This window comes from Hypanus sabinus, chromosome 15, assembly GCF_030144855.1.
Source record: "Hypanus sabinus isolate sHypSab1 chromosome 15, sHypSab1.hap1, whole genome shotgun sequence".
Classification (NCBI taxonomy): Eukaryota; Metazoa; Chordata; class Chondrichthyes; order Myliobatiformes; family Dasyatidae; genus Hypanus; species Hypanus sabinus.
The window spans coordinates 82,606,542-82,629,627 of record NC_082720.1 but is presented as its reverse complement, the minus strand read 5'-3'; positions in this window follow the sequence as shown (position 1 = coordinate 82,629,627).

Below are 23,086 nucleotides of genomic sequence, written 5' to 3'. Positions count from 1 at the left end.
TGGGATTAGGCTTGGATTAAATCGGGGCAGCACAGCTTGAAGAACCAACCTTTCTTATTCCATGATATATCCCAATAAGCAAACAAGTAAACTTTTATTGGAGGTCATAAAACAATACATTACTTTCAGAAAATGATCATCTTTGAGTTTATGAAGATCTTCTGGATCATGAGGATCATGGAGCACCCTAAATGCTGTTTTACCATTAAAAACATGCAAAACTACCTACTTACAACAGATGTTGCTGTCCAGAGGAGATGAATTCCTCTCCTCTTGTGTTCTGATGAAGAGTCCCTGGCCTGAAATGTTGATTCCATTTCTCTTCCCACATATGCAGCCTAACCTGCTGAGTATTTTCAGCATCTTCTGTTTTTGTTTTAGATTTACCCAAGTTTGGTCCATGATACACAGTCATGGTTCAGCATTCCCTTCTCAGTCAATCCCCAAGACATCTGCAAACACAGGACAACTTCTTTAAAATGGCACATATTCAGGGTTTCACCCTGCTGTGTAAATCCAGACCAGGTTAATTACTCACTTATCTGAAAGCACCAATTGGGCATTGCATTTACATCAAACATTCAGGTGCCTCCTGAAAGGTACAGCTTGTTGGGACCCTTGGCTCCCAGTGGAGCATAGGCCATCAATGACCTCCTGTTTCCATCATCCTTTGAATTCAAAGGTATGTTTGGAATTCATCAATGTTTCTGCAATCCACAGTATCCACTGTACATGGGATTGGCCTACACAGCTTCACCAGAGCCCAGTTGGCCAGCCTTACCCATTTCCACCTCTAATGACAGGGATGTAGGGTTGGACTTTAAGAGAAAGTACTTCTGGTGCATGTAAATGTGATTAAAATTGTGCTAAACACTTATGAAATCCCAATCATATTTTATGATGGAATTGAGCTATATAGCCAATGTATAACATTCAAAACATTTCGCAATGAGCTAATGTTCATAACCTTTATGCTCTATTGCCTCACCTATTCCAAACATAATGATAAGATGATCTTTTCCTCTGGCAGACTTATCTCTGGTACAACACTCTTTCAGCCAGTACACTACTGACCCTTTCAAAATCTCCTTCAGTGTTTCTTTCCTCCCTTTGCAATCTCTACCTTCAAAACATTTTCCCATTACTGTTATCTGCTAAGTTGATCTGCTTCACTTCAATAGCTTCTCGTTTGCAGGGCAGTTTTGGACACCTTTTTGCAAGAGAAGATTTGCTTTAAATAGCTCTTTTAATGTTACTTTCAGAATGTCCCAAAACACTTCATAATCCAATAAAAATGTAGATGAGATCTGTTCTACCACCTACCAATATCTGAATGTTGACCCACTACCATCAAACCCTCACTCCTCCAATGATTCCATGATAACTGCAAAAGCCTAACCTCTAGTAATCAGGTTGGTTTAATTTTCAAGTTTTGACTTTTGCGGGTTGGAGGGAAGGGTGTTATTGCCGAGGGGGAAAGTGAAGGGGGAGGGCAGGGGAACGTGCTACCCAAGTACAAACTCAGTTTGGAGATCAGCAGCAATTCTCGGTGACTGCAAATTCTCCACTGTTTCACAGCTGACCGTTTCTGAATATACATGGTTGGCAGCATCAAAGTTAGAGTGCAGAGTTACATCTAAGCTTTTATTCACGATAAGAGCTGTACCACCAGAATTTCTTGCTCACAGGAAATAACGCAAAACTAAAGTTTAACATAACTGTTTCTGCCCTTTGTTCTAATTCATTGTTGTTAATTGGGTGGAAGCAACAGGAAAATCATTGCTTGTATGTGAGAGCAATAGCATCGGCATATGGCAAACACTACGTGAATGATATACAGGTTTAAATTGTGAGCATTGCAAATGTCAACAGCAAATCTCTTGGTTGTTCTGTCTACTAATATCAAAATAACAAAACTCTCACAGCAACTGCCTTTGTAGTAATATTGCAGCATGATAGTATTCTATCATTAGATACATATTACAATTATTACAATTTTAAAATACTGAATTTGTCTGTCTTATTTGAATTCAATTTGTTAAAGATTTTCCTATATGCCATGAATTTAAAATTAATCCCACTTTATCCAGCAATTATGACCATAACACTGGTATCCATGAGAAAACTCAAAAAACTAAATCAAAGTAGTTTGGAGCACACAAGCTTCCTTTGCCCTGTAAGAATCTATAATGCATCAAAAATCTGTAACAAAAATCACTTCTTTCCTATCTTCTTTCCTACCTATTTCTTTAAATGAGATTACTACATTAGTGTTAACCTTGATCTATTAGGCAGAAATGAGAATGTGCAACTTGTTGAGAGATGAGTTGAGAAAGAAAGCATATTTTAATTAGAATATTTAATAGGCAGGGAGGTGCCAATTGCTTGAAAAATTATTGCAGTACTTTTAACTGTTTGCATCATCTACAGTCATTCAAAAATAGGTGAGCACTTTGAAGGACATTGTACTGTACTTTGAAGCAATATATACAAGACTGATGGCTACATTGCAAATTATCAAAATATGGTTTTGAATACAAATTTTACTTTTTTTTTGCTTTTTGTTGCACACACATACATACAGAGTCAACTCAGAAGAAATCTCCAATGCTGTTTTGAAATCTTCTGTTTGGATCACCTTGAATAACCTTTCTGATTTCACCTTTGCTCAGAAAAGAGTATTTCTCAACTTCTCACATCAGGATAATTAAGACTAGAAATTTAACACAAAGGGTTTACTACTCTATCAATTCCTAGATGACCAGAGCTGTGCATAACAAATTTCTACTAGTTGCGAACAGATCAATTTACTCAAAAAACATCACTTGCAAATATATTTTCAGTTTATAAAGTTCACTAAATGTTAATTTAATGTAACTGTATTTTAAAATGGACTTTGTTTTCTTGGCATTTGTGATAGTTGTCATTACACAGGACAGGTGAAACAAAATAGAAATTCTAGCTTCCTGTCTATAAAGATACCATTACATACAGGAGAAAATAGCACCATCTTCAACCGATTATGATCTTTTTCCTGAACAAATTCTCACAGAATTCGTCTTTAGGTTTAAATTTATTATACTTTTAAAAAAGACTATTTGATCTGTTAGATTCTGATGACCTTGACTGTGCAAGAATAGTAACATGCCATATTGATGCAAATTATTACAAAGAAACACCTCTACTGAATTCAGATCTGATTCTGTACACTGATGGCTCCTCAGTGATTAAGGGAGGAATTTGAATGGCTGGATGGTTCTTTGTTTCTGAAGTTTCATGGCTCCTGGTAGTTCTGCGCAGCACGCTGAACTGAAAGCTCTGATTGGAGCTGTTGGCCAGAATGAACTACAGATCAGTGAACTGTAATGATGCAAGAGTGGCGAAGTGAACGAAGCAAGTGTTTCTTCTTGCCATGTGATGGCAGGAATGGGGGTCGCCATTTTGTGAGATTGTCCTTCCAGCTGTCATTTTGTGAACTGTTTGATGAATTGGTTCTTGCTCTGGGATAACTTAATCAGAGCAGTTGAAAGCGGTCACAAGGCATTTCTGCTAATGATCTGTTAATCCTGAGACCATTCTCAGATAAGACTCAAACAAGAGAAAATCTACAGATGCTGGAAATCCATGCAACAAGTGTGTGTTGCTCAGATAAGAAGCTGTTTATTATATAAAATGGTAGGTTTGAAGGAAGAACAGCCTGTGTTCTGGTTGTCTGTGTCCAGTGTTTGGGTGACCTGCTTAGACTGGTTTGAACCGGTCTGAGCTGGACAGAACAATAGAAATCGCCTAAGGCGCAAAGCTAAAGAGAGGGCAATACTGCTCATAGCCCTGGGCTACATCCAATCAGACGCTGACACAGGTCAGTCAGATGACTTCAAAACAACAAACCTGCAGCATCATAGATAAATCTGCCAAGGAAAAGAATAAGAATGAGGATTTTTGGCAGCAACTCTGAAGACCAACCATTGTGGATGTGGAGGACCCCTCTTCAGACATGTGGAGATCACGTCGGGACCACGAGGAATGCCTGGCCAGCACAGGCACTTTGTTCCAGGTATGACCTTTCCTCTTCTTTGACTGTTGATGAAGGGTAAGGGAAATATAGTAGGTGTGCACGCAGGTATTCGGTTGTGTAACTTTACGTGCTTGTGAAACGAGTCAATAAAGCGACTTGTTAGTAAATGCAGATTCTCTCTGTGCCTAATTGTTTATTACTATTGAGGACTCAAGGATAAATCTCTCCATTAAGTCAGTAGGAGACTCGAGTCGGACCACGTTGTAAGTTACTGAGAGATGTGGGCTGGGTAGCTGTCACCAAACCAGGATTGAGAAATCAGGGAAGTCTGCAGGTCTGGGGGATATGGATCGTCTTAATTGGAGGGGATTCCTCCAAAATTGGGGAAATAGCTTTGTACAATACAGGGGGTATGCTGGTCACACTGGTGGTGAAGGAAAACCACTCGAAGATTGCTCAAGGGAAATTGTCAGACACAGATTTTAAATGATTACAGAAGCCATTGGCTGTTATCTGTTTAATTGAGGATTGAATGGAATGTCAAAAGGCATAAAGAGAGCAAAAAAGATCAGAAAATGAAAACAGAATATCAGCAGAAAGTTAAAATGGACAACAAAGATCAGAAAAGGAAAACAGAATATCGGCAGAAAGTTAAAATGGACAACAAAGATCAGAAAAGGAAAACAGAATATCGGCAGAAAGTTAAAGTAGAATGGGATAGATTAGGAAAGGAAAGCAAAAGCTTTTGCAATGAGGTAGAAAACCTTAAAGAGAGGCTTACACATTTACAGGGGTAGATGAGAATGGATTTGATATATACTGTACGTACCAGTTTCAGTTACAGTGTGAAAAACTGGTTAAAGAAAAGAGTGAACAAGAAAAGAAGCCCAAGTGGCTAAGAATGAAGTGGAGGGATGGAGGAAAAAGTGCAGTGATTTAAAGAGAGGGTTACGGTTAGATTGAGAGTAGGTGGGCGTATCAGCCCTCTTGTGCTTCTTGATCTCGTCACTTGAGATTCAGTGTCACACTTTGATCTGGCCCACGCCTTCATTAACCAGGTCCAACACTTGCCTTTATTGGATCTTGCTCCTCCTTACACAAGTCATCGTGTTTGTGGGGGCGTGGCCAGAGATAATCAGGGTGCGCCTAGGGTTAGTGGGGGTGTTGCCCCCTTGTACTTTAGGATTAGGTTTGAGGGTAGGGCTGGCAGATGTATACATTGGGTTGGGAGAGATCAGGTTGTGAATTTTTCTGTGGTGAGGTATGAGGTGCTATGCTGGATAGGGTAGTGTAGTGGAGCCTCTTTAATCTGGCCCATGCCTCATTAGCGTAGTCTGACACCAGTTGGCTTAATGAAACGAGTGTGCACTGGGACACATCATCAGTAATGCAACCTGGGGTTATCAGGTGTTTAGGGTCTTTAATCACACCTTCTCCAAGGGATCCCACGCATTGGGGTGCACGATAATAACTTCCAGCATTGCTTTGTTTTAAAATCTTAAAGTAACACATTTCCTCAGCTTTATCTGATGGCAACTTAATATCTGGAGCACCTCTGGTGAAGGGGCTTGTCGTGCCCATCCTGGGGCAGCTCACTCAGCTTTGGTCCCCACTGAACACCCAGTGGTTCCAAGTAGCTGTTTGCATGCGACAGTGGCCACACTCCAGTACACCACTTCGACAGGCGGGCTAAACCAGCTGAGAGTAGCCAACAGCCTCATATCCCTGTGAGATAGGGACATGCCTGGCCTGGCGTGCAAAATCAGCTCCGCAGGCTGGGTGGATGAGATCCACAGTAGGATCCAACAGCCAGGAAGGTGGTTCTGCAACACTCCACTGAGACCAAGAAAGACCCCAGTGTGTGACTCTAGTTCATACCATTGCACTTGGACTTCTGAGCTCGAGAGACTGGATCTGCCCCAGTGCAACAGCTTTTCCACTTTAAAAACCCTCCCGCACTGGTTTTCTGTCATCAGCAGAAACCCACCAATTTGGAACAAGAGATCTTCTGAAATGGTTTAAAGTATGAATGGATTGCATGTTTCAAATGTGTGAAGTATGGCCACATGTGAATTTGCACGTGTGTGTGTGTGTGTGTGTGTGTGTGTGTGTGTGTGTGTGTGTGTGTGTGTGTGTGTGTGTGTGTGTGTGTGTGTGTGCCTACATGTACGTGTGCATTTGTGTGTGTCCAATTCATATTGGGAGGAAGTTTAAATTATCTTATCCTTCAGAAGGAAAGGTGATCAGTTGAAATATTTTGTTACTCTGAAGTGAGTTTGCAGGATCTTTGGCTTTTAAGGTGTTTTCCCTGTTTTAAAATCTGTGTGAATACATTGGGGCCCTCCCCTGACTATTGTTAATTCTGTTGTTCTCTGAACTATGTGTGAAAGTTTTTCATGGAGGAATTAACTGTTTATTCTAAGTTTTGTAGTTGCTTGTGAAGATTCTGAAGGAATTACTACAAGCATGGATTTTTGTTTTGCATTATCTGTGTTTTTGGTTTGTTTCTTTATTCATTTTCCATAGAATTGGCTTTAGAGAGATCCGGATGCCACACTGGCCATGTGGAATCCAGGTTCAGGTGATGGAAATCTGTATATCTCTATTCCGTATATGAGATGCCCACATTTAAGAAGGAAATGGGCATTTGGGGTAATTAGTCATTGGTGTTAAATTGGGAATTTGAAATTACCATTTTGTAAGATTGCGCTATTTGGGGAGCAATTATAAAAGTTGAAAAAGTATCTAGTGGTTTCCCAGCATGTACAATGAATAACACTTCTTGAGCTTCCAGCCAGATACAGGTATTAATTATAACAAACATTTCGATGACAAACTCTGCCATCTTCATCATGGCAGAGTTTGTCATTGAAACGTTGGTTATAGTTGATACCTGTACCCAGCTGGAAGCCTGAGAAGAGTTTATTCATCCTAAAAGCTGTTTTTACTAACAAGGCTGCTTTCTTTTTACAGAACAAAATAGATGTTGCTCAAGATTTTAAACATATTGATTTGAGTTTGAATTTCTTTGAAAATAGTTTTGATGCAATCATGGTGTTTGTCATGTAAATTACAAATGAAAGCTCAGTTTGAATATCTGGCTTTTCCAAAAAGCAGCTTGGCATTGATTCCCTTACCATCTTAAAGCACACATTTATCTAGCTGGCGCTGAATAGTCGAATTAAAAAGCCTTGGTCAGTCAGCCCTAACACTGCAGGATTGAGATGTAGGGCATTAAAGTTTCTCCCTTTTTTGCCGATAATTTTCATTGTGCTGGAGAACTGAACAGGTATCAGGATATGATAGCAAATGATCCCAAGGCACCATTTGTATCAAAACAAAAGGGGGGAGTTAGAAGGAAATCAGATAAAGTTACAAATGACAGCAAAGGCACAAACAAAGGAAAACCTCCATTGAACTTTCTTGTGGAGATTGTCCTTCACCTGTACACGATGGTGAGAGGAAAGCCAACTATGGGTTATACACTGTGTGTGAGAGTAAAAGAACACGGGAGTCCATTCTGCTTCAAAATCCTTTTAACTTGGAGGATGCTGGCAACAGAGAGGATATTTTTGGAAAGCAAATAGTAATGATTCATTAGCATACATATGCCTTTCCCTTAATAATTACCATCACATTTTGAATTTGCATTCTCATGTGACAGGGCTGCTTCATGTGATTTTAAGATAAAGATGCTATACATAGCACAATTATAAAAATATTCAAAAAATTCCAAGTGCATGATTGTAAGCAACAAGAAAAAAGGCAAGTGCTCGATTTCAAAAGAAAATTTACAATGTGTATCGAGAATCAAGCAACATCAAATCACCACAAAATGTACAAAAAGGCTGGATGAACTCAGCAGGTCGGGCAGCATCCGTTGAAAGTAGCATTCAACGTTTTGGGTCGAAACCCTTCGACAGGACTAAAGAAGAAAGGGGCAGGGGCCCTATAAAGAAGGTGGGGAGAGGGTGGAAAACCAATCAGAGGAAAGATCAAGGGGTGGGGGAGGGGAAGCAGGGAGGGGATAGGCAGGAGAGGTGAAGAAGGAATGTAAGGGGAAAGCACTGTGGGTAGTAGAAGAAGGCAGAGTCATGAGAGGTGATAGGCAGCTAGAAGAGGAGACAGAGTAGAGGTGGGATGGGAAAGCAAGAGGGAGGGAATTAACGGAAGTTGGAGAATTCGATGTTCATACCAAGGGGCTGGAGACTACCCATACTACTTGGTATGACCATCTGCAGTACACATTGTGTTTACTTATCGAATCACCACAACCTGATAAATTTAGCCAATTATTAAATATTCCTTAAATCAGGATGGACTGTGATATTCTAACATGATTAATCATAACTTCTCCACAGTTATTTCTAGGTTTAGTGTGACAGATGCAGAATAATTAAATTCCATTACACTTCTGCTACTTCAATTGTTTTTGAAATTTAATAGTTATATCTGACCTAAAGAAAGATACAGTTTCAGTGGTAAAGATTAATTCATAAAACCGACTGCATTAAATAATCTGATGTATTAAGTGCACAGAAAAATCACAAATAATTCTGCTGCACATATGATATCTTAAAATCAATAAATTTAGTATTCAGCCATATGTACCATTCAGTTACTGTTACCTGTTTCTAATCAATTCAACCCTCCCCATCATATATTATCTCAAATTTTGTTAAAAAGGTAGATATATGTACGTTCGAAAAGTAACAATGATCTTTCAATGTATGCCTGAAAGTAGAATTACAAACTAGTATCGAAAGAAAAAAACATTTTAAAGGTGTGTAGTCTTAACCAAAGAGAAGCCCATTTTAGACATTATATGCATGCAGATTATTTCTGTGCATGCTTAATATGGAGTCTAAAAATTTTCCAGTGACTATCTAATAGGAAACATTACTGTTGTCTGCATGAAGCAAGCAACATACAAATTAAACTTGTTTGATTTTGAGGTGTGTGGGAGAGAGATGTCCGATGGATAAATCAATCTGATTCTTGCACCTTTATTTATAATCATCCAATAATCAGACGAATTTTTGACAGATTGTTCATATCTGTGAATAAGCCAATATAAAAATAGACGGTGAATGAGGCCCTAAAGAACATGGAGCACTTATCATCTTCCAAGAAACACCCCTCAGCAAAGTCAGAAAATAATGGTCAGATTTAATGTAGCACCATCTCAATAGGCCTGTACGGCTGTTGTCCAAATGTAAAAACATTTTAAAAACCTGAAACTAAGCACAAAACTCATGATCTGCCTCGGCCTATCTGCAACGGCGACTCCACACCCTGGAAACGTCAGAGCCACTGGCAAACGTTGCAGCATAGCATCCTTTCCCAGCATCCATTGTCTCCAGCTCCAAAGCCAGAATTACACCAAATCAGCTTCACTAGGCAAGCAACGTTGCTCAAAAGTCTGATGAAATGCCATAAGAGACAGCAGCAGAATTAGGCCATTCAGCCCATCAAGTCTGCTATGCCATTCCATCATGGCTGATTTATAATCCCGTTCAATCCTATTCCCCTCCCTTCTCCCTGTAAAATATTGACAGCCCAACTAATCAAGACCTATCAACTTCTGCCTTACAAATATCCAATGACTAAGCCTCCAGAGTCACCAGTGGCAATGAATTCCACAGATTCTCCACTCTCTGGTGAACAAAATTCCTCGTCATCTCCGTTCTAAAAGGACACTCCTCTATTCTGAGGCTGTGTCCTCTGGTCTTATACTTCCCCACTATAAGAAACATCCACTCCACATCAACTCTATCTAGGTCTTTCAATATTTGATAGGTTTCAATAAGATTTCCCATTGTTCTTCTAAACTCCAGTGAGTACAGGCCAAGAGCCATCAAATGTTCCACACAAGTTAACCTTTTCATTCTCAGTATCATGTTCTTGGACCTCCTCTGGACCTTCTACAATGCCAACACATCTATTCTTAGATAAGGGGCCCAAAATTACTCAGAATCCTCTCAAATGCAGTCAGACCTATGGCTTATAAAGCCTCAGCATTGTTTTTATTTTGTAAACCTTTCAAAATGAATGCTAACATTGCATTTGCCTTTCTTACCACAAACTCAACCTACAAGTTAACTTTTAGTGAATGGTGTACAAGTACTCTCAAGTCCTTTTGCACCTCTGATTTCTGAAATTTCTCCCCATATAGAAAACAGTTTCTGTCTTTACTACTTCTACCAAAAAACATATTCCATCTGTTACTTCGCTGCCCATTCTCCTAAACCTGTTTAAGTCCTTCTGCAAACCCCATGATTCCTCAGCACTACCAACCTTGCCACCTACTTTCCTATCACCAGCCAACTTGGCCATTAAGCCAAAGCCATCAATTCCATCACCTAAATTATAGACATATAACATGAAAAGATGCAGTCCTGACATTCACCTCTGTGGAACACCACAACTCGCCAGTAGCCATCCAAAAATGGCCCCTTATGTTCCCATACTTTGTCTCCTGCCAGTCAGCCAATCGTATATCCATGCTCGTATCTTTTTCTGTAATACCATGGGCTCTTATTTAGCAGTCTCATGTGCTGCACAGATTTTTTTCAGGATTAAAAATGAGTTTTCAATTATTTGAAAATATTTCTTTAGATATTACTTAGTTACACTTTCAATAAATCACCCTTCCCATAAAGTTTTTGTTTTCTTTATAAGATGGTCTAGAATTCACACAAACAATAAAAACAACATGGCATATGGTGACCACAGGCAAAATGGAATATTTCAGACAAGTTCTAATGCCCTTACTGATATATCAAAATGTGGATATTTCAAGGTCAGTGTCAGAGATAGTCCACTGCTGCAAATGTTATGGTATTTCATTGATTCATTTAAAGCAATGGCTTGGTCACAAGCTCCTATCAAGACGTCATTATAAAGCAGGCTGTGTGCATTAGGACAATGTGAATATTTAATAGCATGATAGGTGATAATTGCTGCCAAGGAAGCTCCCTGGATCGGAAAATGTAATCTAACAAGTGTTGTATCTAACTGCTTAGAGAAGTTAATTGCAATTGAAAACTTAAATAAAATTTTATTTTTTAAAAAATTTTCTGGCCTTCTTTTATATCTCCTTCTGAGTATCATACAGCATGGAACCAAACTCTTTGATCATCCAAATCTGCACCAACCATCAAGCAGTAATCCTACACTAATCTCCTTTTATTCTCCTTGCATTCCCATCGATTCCCTCTAAAATTTGAATGCTCACCTTTACACCAGGAGCAAGTTACAGTGGCCAATTAACCTACAAACCTGCAAGTCATTGGATTGTGGGAAAACTGCAACACCCTGAGAAAACCCACAGGGTCACAGGGAGAATGTAGAAAATTCGTGCAACAACACTAGAAGTTTGGATTAAATATGGCTCATAGGGCTGTAAGGTAGCAGTTGTTCTAGCTATGTTGTTGCACCAGCCCATTTGTCCTGTGTTACTTCTGGAGTCCATCTAAGAGAGGGAAAACTCTGATTTCAAACCTCCGCTGCCATGCGGCCATACCCACACATGGGAAAGGCTTCGGGAGTAAATCCTGAGGACAAATCCGGAGCTGGAGTCCCTAAGGCAGTCTGACGTTGCCTTTGACCTCGTTCTGGCAACTCCTGCCACGACACTGGTGCCAAGCTGTATCGGCCCTTGCCCTTCCCTTTGTTACGTACCCGTGGGTATCTTGTACCTGTCACGTGACCATGATGCAATTGAGGCTGTACTGGAGATGAGGAAATGGTCTTGTGATGGGGGAGTGACATCATTTTCCTGCCAGTGAGAGGTCATGTGATAGTTTTTTTCAACAGGGTATAAAAGGAGAACCCCTCCCTGTGATGCAGGGCAGTCGGTGGACGATTTCACTGGTGGTTCCATGTTGCTGCGTATTCCAATGTTATGACACAGGTTTATTTTAAAGTGGAGCTTTATTTTCTGCCTTAAGTCTCAAAGGTTATTGCCAGCAGTTTCGCTACAATACTGCCAGTAAAGTCAGTGGAGAGTGAAGATTCGTCGGAGTTCGGACATTACTAAAGGATTTAGAAAGTTAATGTTGACGGTGAAACAGATTCAACCTTTGTTTAATCTTCACACGAGGAAGTAGTAACTTGTGTCCGTGATAATTCCTGCTTTGCCGAAAAAGAGCAGTGAGTTGGATACAAAATTTCGCCGAAGAAAGGTCAGTGCCTTTTAAGCCATTTATTTCCTTCGATTGTAAATCCTCCGGGAAAAACATACTACAGCTGGGATCAGCAGTAACGCAATGAAAGAGAAATTTAACACCTTTCAAGAAGTCTCTCCTTTTAACTGACTGTGTAAAACATTGGACCTTCGCATTACTACTTTAAGAACTGTCTTCGCATTACCGCTTTAAGAACTGTTAAAGCTGCTGCACGCCAGCTGACTTCTGGTTAAGTTAGTTGCTTGTTTACTTTCAGGTTTTTTTAGCAGTGTTTAATAAATGTTTATTTGTTATAAAAAACCTGCCTCAATTACATATCCATTGTTGCTGATTTATGACATCTTGGACAACATCGGTGGCATGGAGAGGGGAGACGCAGCATGGGCAACTGCTGGTCTTCCATACAACCTTGCCCAGACCTGCGCCCTGGAATCCATTCCAGGTGCAGTTCCATGTTCTCGCAAGGGTAATGGATGCTACCACCACTTCTGGATTGGACTTGATACAGGTTAAATTGGACAAGACTTGAAAAGCTGACCAAGGACTAGCTAACGCTATAATTTTTGACTCCATCCAGGAAGTCCTGAAAATAATTTTAAAAAAAACAAAAACAAATACTGAAAATCTGACATACAAACAGAAAACGGCAGGTCGGGCAGCATCCATGGAAAGAGAAATAGAGTTAATGTATCAGAGTGAAGACTCTGTATCAACTGAAGAAGAGCTTCATGTGGATAGACTGCAATTGACCTATTGTTTTAATAGAAAAAAATGGTAAATATTAAAATCCATCAAATAATATTCAATAGGAGAAATAATTTGATATATTAAGGTATGTGGCTTTTGGTCTTCAAAGTTCAAAGTAAATTTATTATCAATGTACTCTATACATTGTCATATATTACCTTGAGATTCTCTTCTTTGCATTTCTTAGCCATTTATAAAAATAATACCACTAATATAACGACTTTTAATAATGATGAATTCCTGACCAACCTTCCAGGAAATATAAATATCCCCTTCAGTAAGAGCTATTTAATGATTTACTGAGGTTAGTGGGTTGGAGAGGATGCTTTCTAATGCTCAGTAAAGCAGTTACAGTGGTTTCAACCAACTCAGACAAATTATAGCTATTAGCTTTCTTATTCCATGAGAGGGGAAATAAATTATTTGTATTTATAAAGAATCTTTCAGTTAGAATATCCCAAAGCATTTTAAAGCCATTAAACTATTTTGGTTGGATGGGTTGTCCGTTGAAGAACAACCAATTTATCCAAAGCAAATTCTCAAACACAATTAATGAACAGATCAATTGTTCTTTTTTCCAAAATCAAATTAATTGAGATAAGTAAATAATTGTTCATCACTGAGAGTGCTTCCTTTGAAATGATATAATGGAAACATGTATATTGTCTGAGAGGTCAAACAAGATCTTAGTTTACTGCCTCTTCATAAGCTGTAATGTGATTTGCATCATGGTGATATGTTAATACACAGTGGACTCTGCAAAAAGACAAACTGTCCAAGGGTGCTAGATGCTGGTGTACTGCGTATGTTAATCAAAATGGCTTCTTTGTTTATGAAAAGTAAAACTGCTTCTTTGTTATGCTAACTGGTGAGAGAGTGCTTTTCTTGCAGAACATTCTCGAAGCTTCTGGAAGCTTGTTTGGCTTAAAGTTGCTGATAACAGGGATTGTATTCATTTGTTAATCAACTGAGTTGGATGTTATTGTCTCTTGTGGGTCTGGGAGCTGGGATTGCGCGGTCTTTTTGGGGAGTCGGGAAGAAGACAGCGAGGAAGGTGGACGGGTGCAACACTGCTGGTTGATCACCAAGGGTGGTCCCAGGTGCGAGATCGTGGAGGTCAGAGAAGAGCGAAGAGTGGTCGGAGGATTCGATGGTTGAGCTCCAACGATGTGCACTAATTGACTGAACTCTGATAAGTTTTGGCATCTTTTCTTTATTTTCCTTTCTTTCATATGTACGGTATCGTTATTAATCACTTAGTTCTAGTAAGATTTATAAAGTGTATTCTGTAACTGTACCTGATGTGCTCTTGATATTGTGTGTGCGAGTTTGAATTAGCGTATATTCCACAGCATCCACATATACGGGAGATACGGTTTGGCGGGTGAATGAATTTTCCCCTAGACATACACCAGCCAGTCGCGGAAGCGTTACACTGGATTAGACATGACTTTAACATTTTTTTTCTGCTTATAAATTGCATGGCTTTAAAAACAAATCCAAACTTGCCTTTACAGAACTTTTGCAGTCAATGTCAATATTTTTGGTATTTCTGTACCTGTACCCAATATTCCCCTTGCTCCTTTACCCCATTTAAAAAATCAACTTTCCAAGGAATATAGTATGTGGACTCCATTTTTTCCCACAAAATAATACACATCCTCAATTATTTACAATGATATTTATCTACAAGTTAATCCTTCAATTCTATTAACATTTCCTCTACTTTTTTTCATTGTCTTCCCTGGGACAATGTGCCAATGCACATACTGTATAAATAAATAGCAATAAATAAATAACAAGGAAGAAATAACAAGATAAAGAATCCTTAAAGTGAGAGGTATATGCCATAATGGGGGGGGGGGGTGTCTAGGACCAGTGGGCACAGCCTCAGTATTCAATGGTGTCCCTTTAGAACAGGGATGAGGAGGAATTTCTTCAGCCACAGCATGGTCAGTCTGTGGAATTCATTGCCACAGACAACTGTGGAGGTCAGGTGATTGGGTATATTTAAAGTGGCAGTTAAAAGGTCCTGATTAGTAAGAATATCAGAGGTTGTGCAGACAACACAGGGGAATGGGGTTGAGAGCGAGAATCAATCATCCATGATGGAATGGTGGGGCATATTTGGTGGGTCAAATGGGCTAATTCTGTCCCTATGTCTTAAGGCAATATTTAAACCCCTAAGTAGGATTTTGAAATTCTTTACTTCATTGTTTTCAGGATTAGTCACAGTGCAGACCTTTGTGGAATACCAGTGTCAGAGATGGAAAGTGTGCTGACTGGCTGCATTATGGCCTGGGAAGGAAACACCAATGCCTTTGAGTAGAAAATCCTACAAAAGGTAGTGGATACTGCCCAGTACATCACAGGTAAAACCCTCTCAACCATCTCAGGAACATGAAATATTGCTGCAGAAAAGCAACATCCATCATCAAAGATCCTCACCACCCAGAAGGTAGAAGGTACAGGTGCCTCAGGACTTGCATCACCTGGTTCAAGAACAGTTACTACCCCTCAAATATCAAGCTCATGGACAGACTTATTCTACTTTTGGTGTTCCCACAACCGATGCTCTCACTTTAAGTATTTGGTATTTCTTCCTTGTTATTTATTTATTGCTATTTATTTATACAGTATGTGCATTGGCACAGTTTGTTATGCCCACGGGAAAAAGAATCTCAGGATTGTATGTAGTGACATGTATATTCTCTGATAATAAATTTTACTTTTTTTAGCCTCTTTTAACCAGCTTTAACTCAGTGTTTGTTTCAGTTTGTAGCCAGTTTGCTGTGTATTATTCTATTGTCCCTTTTCCATTCATTCAGATTTTGCAGAAATGCAGAATTAATGAAACCCCTTTGAAAATCCAATTATGTCACCACACTGGCCACTTTCTTTCACTATTTCAAAGAATTTTGTAGACTGGAAAAGCACACACTTTCATTTTGAAACTGGTCCAATTTTGCTTTTTGGATGTTTTTCTGTTTTACATTTCAGACTGGATTCCATCATCTTTGCCACTACTGATGTCAAACTAATTATACCCAACTATAGGTAGTTATTTGTATATAGTGCCTCTGTTATCTATTTTTAAATGCGTACAGACACAAGCCATTTGAAACAAACTTTTACCCTCCCTGAATTTGAGTGAATTTTCAACTATCATTCATTTAATATTTTAAATTTGTCTTTCATTAAAATATGCATATCAAAGTTGAGTTTTGTTACGATCCAGCAACAATGAATATATAATTGAGACCGGTTTTTTATAACAAATAAAACGTTTATTAAACACTGCTAAAAAAAAACCCAAAAGTAAACAAACGTCTAACTAAACCGGAAGTTGACTGCTATACAACAGCTGGAACAGTTCTTAAAGTGAGAAATGCGAACTCGGTTCTTTAAAGTAGTGTTGCAAAAAGTCCAAAATGATTTACAGAGTCAGTTAGGAGAGACTTTCCTTGGAGTAATAAAATCCTTTCTCGTGACGTTACTGCTGATCCCAGCTGAAGTATGCTTTGCCGAGGGATTTACAATTGAAGAAAATAAAACAGCTTAAAGGAACTGACCTTCCCTTGGTGAAACTCTGCATCCAACTCTTTCTGCCCTTTTTGCAAAGCAGGAGTTATCTTGGACATAAGTTATTAATTCCTTGTATGAAGATTAAATAAAGGTCGAACTGGTTTTACCGCCGACATCAACTTTCCTCGATCTTCCAGCTTCCCGAACTTCGATATATTTTCACTCTCTGACTGGACTGAACTGGCAGTATTGTAGCAAAACTGCGGACAATAACCTTTGAGACTTAAGGCAGAAAGTAAAGCTCCACTTTAAAACAAAACTGCGTCATAACATGGAATACGCAGCAGGATGGAGTCACTGAACGAATTCAACCACGAACTGGCCAGCGTCACGGGGAGGGGTTCCCTTTTTATACCCTGTTGGAAAAAAAACTATCACATGACCTCTCATGGGTGGGAAAATTACATCACTCCCCCATCACAAGACCCATCACAAGACCCATCATAATGCCCAGCATAGCCTCAATTACATCATAATCATGTGACAGGCACAAGATACCCATGGGTACGTAACAGTTTATTGTCAAATATCAGCAAGTATGCACATGTAAGCACAGGTGCAAGGAAAATGCTGGACCAGCATTCACAAGTAAAACAATATTTTCAAGAAAAAATCATTAGATCAAAAAAGGAAACAAAATTCTGTTTTAATGCAGAGATCATAGAGTTGCTAAATTGTAGGGATTAGAGTTTTACCAATTGGTTCAAGAACCAAATGGTTGAAGGGAAGTGGCTTATTTGAGCATGATTTTGTGACACATCAGGCTTCTGTACCTCCTGCACAATACTAGCTGTAGAGAGATGGCATGACTCGATGGTAGGGATCTTTGGTGTGACTGTTGCCTTTTTGAGGCAGCACCTCCTGGAGATACTATCGATGGTGGGATGGACGTGTCTGTGCTGTACTGGGCAGAGTCCACTACCTCTGCCATCCTTATCTTCTGTTGTGCTCGTTTCAGTCATCCTATCACCCTTCTTTTGTATCTCTTCCATTTCATTGCAATTACCCCTGGGTTTATTGTGTGTTTCAGTTAGAAGTCAAAGGATTCAGATTTCCTTTTCTTTTGCTATTTAATTACTGCAGAATATATTTTACTATTTTCTTTATTTTTGTTGTAAATATAATTTTTTGCTTTCCCTTGTTAACATATTCTTGCTTTTTCCAATTCTCATTTCATCATCTCCTCTTTCAGTGTAAGCTACATTCTTTATCTTTACCTTGGTTTTATTCCTCGTTCATCCATTGTTGGTTCATTTGTTTATACTCTCCTGCTCTCCACCAATCGCCATTTTGTTTATTCCCCATCGCTATTCAGTCTCTTTTTTGGAGACTAAATTTTTCTGATTTGCTTACCAGTTTAGTTTCATCATTTAAATTCAATAATATTTTTCCAGTTGCTTCACTTTATTAATTTTGTTCTACTAATCTTGCTGTAAGATTTCTTTTTGTTCCACGTTGCAAAAATATACTTTTTCATGCAAGATATTTGGACCTGAAATGATACACAATCTATTCAGCTTCATATTTAATTTTGTCAAAAATGCTCTCTGCAGGGAATACAAATTCCCTGAAATGTATGCTGACACAATATACCATAACTGATGCTCATTATAAGGTGACTTAAATGGATGATGGAAAAAGCATAAAAATTCATGGGAAGGATGAGAATTGATATCAAATCTATTGGTATAATAACTCAAACAGTAGAATTACTAAATCTGCATAAATATTTTAAGACCTGATGTCTGAAAGCTTATAATTAAAGTAAACAATCCCTTCCAAGAGTAGATATAAGGCTCAGAATTTATTTGTTGCCTTGTCAATCCATAAATTACCCTGCCTCAAAGCAATCTATTAAATAACATGAAATATTTCCTTATTAAAGTTGCATCTGGTAACTGGTGAGTGTTTTTTGTGTTTACATAAAAAGAACAATAAATTATGAAATATTACAAGACCACAGGAAAATTAATGGCAAATAAATCCCCAGCATTGTAAGATTTGTGCGCAGTTTGTATGGCATCTTGCAAGTAATGGTTAAGAAAATTAATACATTCTACAAGTTAAGAATCTAGATTCAATATTAGAAGGTTTGTGACTTTCACCTTTAACAAGTGTAATCAGCTGGGTTGATCAGACCCAAACCAATTCAATTGTCCAAGAGATGTGGTAATAAGTGTACAAGCACAACTAAGTACTGCAAGCCTAATTTATCAACATAAAGCAGAAAGCACAACTAAACCATACTAAATACTTCATAGTAAGTTACAAAAATTTCAAGGTTCTTGATTCTTCATCTCCACTTGATTGTTGCTGTGGTCGGGGGAGCTCGAAATTCCGAATCACAAAATCACCGTGGGTCCGTGCCAGGCACTAATCTATCATAATTCCTCAATCTCGGAGAATTCCCAGGTACAGAGTGAAAGGTGGCTCAATAAATAGAGACTCAATTCACAAACATCGAAAGATGCGCAGAGGCGGATAAATTCTTTGGGCTTTTGTTCTCATGCCACTCGTGCCTGAGGCCAAAAAGAATCCAGCCACTATTAGCAAACATTTAACAAACCTCCAGTGTTTAACTTGCACAGACACCTTACATGCTGCAAACTCACACAGAGCTGAAGAATTACTTGGAATTGTTCACACTTGCACCTAATATTTTTACAAAATTTAATGCACCAGAACACGAGTAATCAGCTGACTGATTGCTTCAGGTGTTTAAAATGTAAAAGGGCTAAGGAATTAATGATATGATGCTAACATAGTAGAAGATAAATATTCTAAATTCTACACCACAGTTCAACATGATCACTTGTATTCCACTGTCATGCTCATGTCAGTCAGATTTATAAAGATCCGTAGAATTAACAGATACTGTAGCATATAGGTGGTTTCTCCGACTGTTGTTTTATTTCTGAGTGTTAAGGCTGATTTATACTTGAGTGTATGGGCTACGCTGCAGCCTACGCAGTAACCTGATTTTCACTTCTGCGTCACTCTACGCCATAGCGACCATGCGTTGGTCTGCGCCAAAACGCTAGTTGGCGGTGGGGTTTCTATGCCACTGTGTTGAGTTTCTTCATGAGAGACATGGACGAGGAAATGCATTTCAAACACTTTCGCATGTCGGAAGGTAGATTTGACGATTTGGTTCATCTATTTCGCATCAGTGTACAGACATGGCGGAGAAGAAGCAACCAGAAATGCATAGGAGGAAATGCGATGCTTCCAAGTGGACGAATCACAGTTGTTCCAGTCTGCGTTGCCGCGATGCATGAATAACTTTTCTGGAGAGGTGCACATCACCCAGGTACAGCGTAGGCACTGCGTAGGGTACACGTTACCTACGGCATCAATGCGACGCACAAGTATAAATCAGCCTTAATCTGAACCCATTCAAGTGGAGAAAATTAGAAAAGTTTCGTAGAGAAACATTATTTAAAATTCTTTAAATAAGTTATTAAAATCCAGCCAAAAGCCACAAAAATAATATTAAGTGTGACCATTACATATATGAAATTGTCAAAGGTACGATATAAATGTTGAAGACTATTTCACTCTATAAGACACTGAATGCTGTATCTTGTGTGCTTTAACCCTTAAAAATCTGCTAGATCCATCCCTGTAAGTGGTCAATTCCGCTTACAGTTGATTTCCACATTACCCCTCTGATTCCCAAAATTTCTTATTCTCTAACTCTGGAATACTTCAGACAAAATTCACCAATGCTGACCACTCAGGTTATTCTGCCTCAGACTTCCAACAAGGATTCCCATCTAAGGTGAAATGCAGCTGCTTCTCACTCTCTCTAAGCATGTTTATAATCCAAAAATTCACCCCTATAGCAATTTAGTTAAGACAGCCTTCCCTTCAAAGTTCAAAGGTACATTTAATGTCAGAGGAATGTATACAGCATACATCCTGAAATACTTTTGCTTCACAACCATCCGCGAAAACAGAGGAGTACCCTAATGAGTGAATGACAGGTAAATGTTAGAACCCCAAAGCCCCCCCAACTCCCCCCTACTCCAACAGCAAAAAAAAAGCATCGGCACCCACCAGCGAGCACTCAAGCATGCAGCAAAGCAACAGCAAAGACACAGACTTGCAGTACCCCAAAGACTACTCATTCACACGGTATTCAACATACCACAGGCGCGCGCGCTCTCTCTCTCTCTCTCTCTCCCTCTCCCCCCCCCCCCCCAATAAGGGAGAAAGAGGTATCTCCGTTTCACAGTGAGAGAGGAAACATAACAAAACAACTCACTGATTTACGATGTTAAAAGTCCGTTGCGTCGCTTTTACCAAGCTCTGTGCCCAAAGAACTTGGGTCTCTGGGCACACAGCCAGCAGCCAGCTCACTGTTTCTGATCTTTTGTCTCCCCCGACACACCAGATTCCTGCAGGGACACCGACCTTTGGTCCACCTGCCTCCAGAGCCTTTGAGATCCCAGAACTCTGAAGGCGAGCTAATCTCTTAGGCTGCATCCTTGGCATATCAAATAACGGCCAGTCGTGAAACGAATGAGAACGGGTCTCATTCCTGCAAGAACTGAAATCAGCGTGTAACCTGATGCAACCTGATGATATGAGTATCAATTTCTCTTCCAGTAATTTCTCCCCAACGCACTTAGGCATTCTGTGTAGGACGTACAAACTCCTTATAGATGACGTTGGAACTGAACTCAGAATTCAAGCATCCTGAGTTGTAATAGCATTATGCTAGCCACTACACTATTGTGGTGCTCTTCTCCCCCTTCTTTTCCAATCCTGATGACAGGTCTTGGTCTGAAATGTCAACTGTTCGTTCCTCTCCATAGATGCTGCCTGTCCTGCTGAGTTCCTCCAACATTTTGCATTTGTTCCAGAATCTGTTGTGTCTTTGATTGCACTATCTCTCCAGGTTCAAAGGTTCAAACGAGAAAGTTTGGGCAAAAAATGCAGAATATAAAAAAGCTATATGACTGAAAATAGTCTATAGTCCATGTCCATATCCAAATGCAGAAAACCTGGATAACATTCTCCCTCTCCATTGCAGAGCAATCTCACCAGCGATAGTATATTAGCCCAACAAAGATGTTTTAACAGAAAAGAAGTTTGTTTTGGAATTCATCTGCAGTTGGAAGCTTATTAATGAAAGGACAAAGATAGCGATTAGATAACAATGAAGAGTCTCAGCCTGAAACATTGACTTTTCATTTCCCTCCATTGATGCTGTCTGACTTGTGGTGTTTCTGTAGCATTTAGTACATGTTGAAAAGGTTTGGATCAGTTGATCAGACCTGCTTGTGCAGCAACCTTCAGCTGTGCTAACCTATTGGATCCAGCCAGATCCTAATGATCCCAATTTCTCAGGCACCCCTGTGGCCACCAGGCTGCTGGACCTTGCAGTGAGGTTGACCCCTCAGCCCTGTACTGGCAGCCTTTTATGTTTCATGTTATCGGAAGTTTTGTCACTGGCTTTATACTCATAAACGCTTGAAACCATGCTCACTAATCAGTGACAACTAAAACTGTGGAAATGTATTTAAAATGCCACCCCTTCTCTCAGTTCCTTCATCTCTGCCACATCGGCTCTCAGGATGTGGGGTTTCATCCCAGAACTAAGGAGATGTCCTCCTTCTTCAAAGAACCTCACCTGTGAGTCTGTTGGGGTCATATACTGTGAGCAGTGCTACAAGTGTGGCCTCCTGTCTATCGGTGAGACCCAGCATAGATTGGGAGACCGCTTCATCCACCAGAAAAAAGCAGGAACTCCCTGTGGCCACCCATTTTAAATCTACTTCCCATTCTCCTTCTGACATGTCAGTCCATGACCTCCTCTACTGCCAAGATGAGGCCACACTCAGGTTGGAGGAGCAACACCTTACATTCCGTCTGGGTAGCCTCCAACCCCACCCCCCAACACTTCACCATTTCCTGTCCCTTTTTCCCTCTCTCATCTTATTTCTTTACCTGCCCATCTCCTCCTTCTGGTGCTCCTCCCTCCCCCTTCCCTTTCTTCTATGGCCTTCTGTCCTCTCCTGTCAGATTCCCATGCTCCGGCCTTTTATCTTTTTCACCAATCGACTTCCCAGCTCTTTACTTCACCTGTTCCCTCCCTCTGGGTCTCACCTATCACCTACCACCTTGTATTTATTCCTCCCCTCCCCCACACCTTCTTCCTCTGACTTCTCATCCTTTTACTCCAGTCTTGATGAAAGGTCTCAGGTCAAGATGTTGAGTAAACACCTGTAGATGTTTACTCAATAGATGCTGCCTGGCCTGCTGAGTTCCTCCAGCATTTTGTGTGTGTGGCCTGAAATGTATTTAAACATTATATTTTTTCAATGAGGTTCAGATTAAAGCTTATCACAAACATTTTCTGAAATGCACAAATGGCCACTTTTTTTTTAGGTATACCTGCTCATGAATGCAAATATCTAATCAGCCAATGATGTGACAGCAACTCAATGCACAGAAGCATGCAGACATGATCAAGAGGTTCATCTGTTGTTCAGACGAAACATCAGAATGTGGCAGAAATATGATCTAAGTGTCTTTGACCATG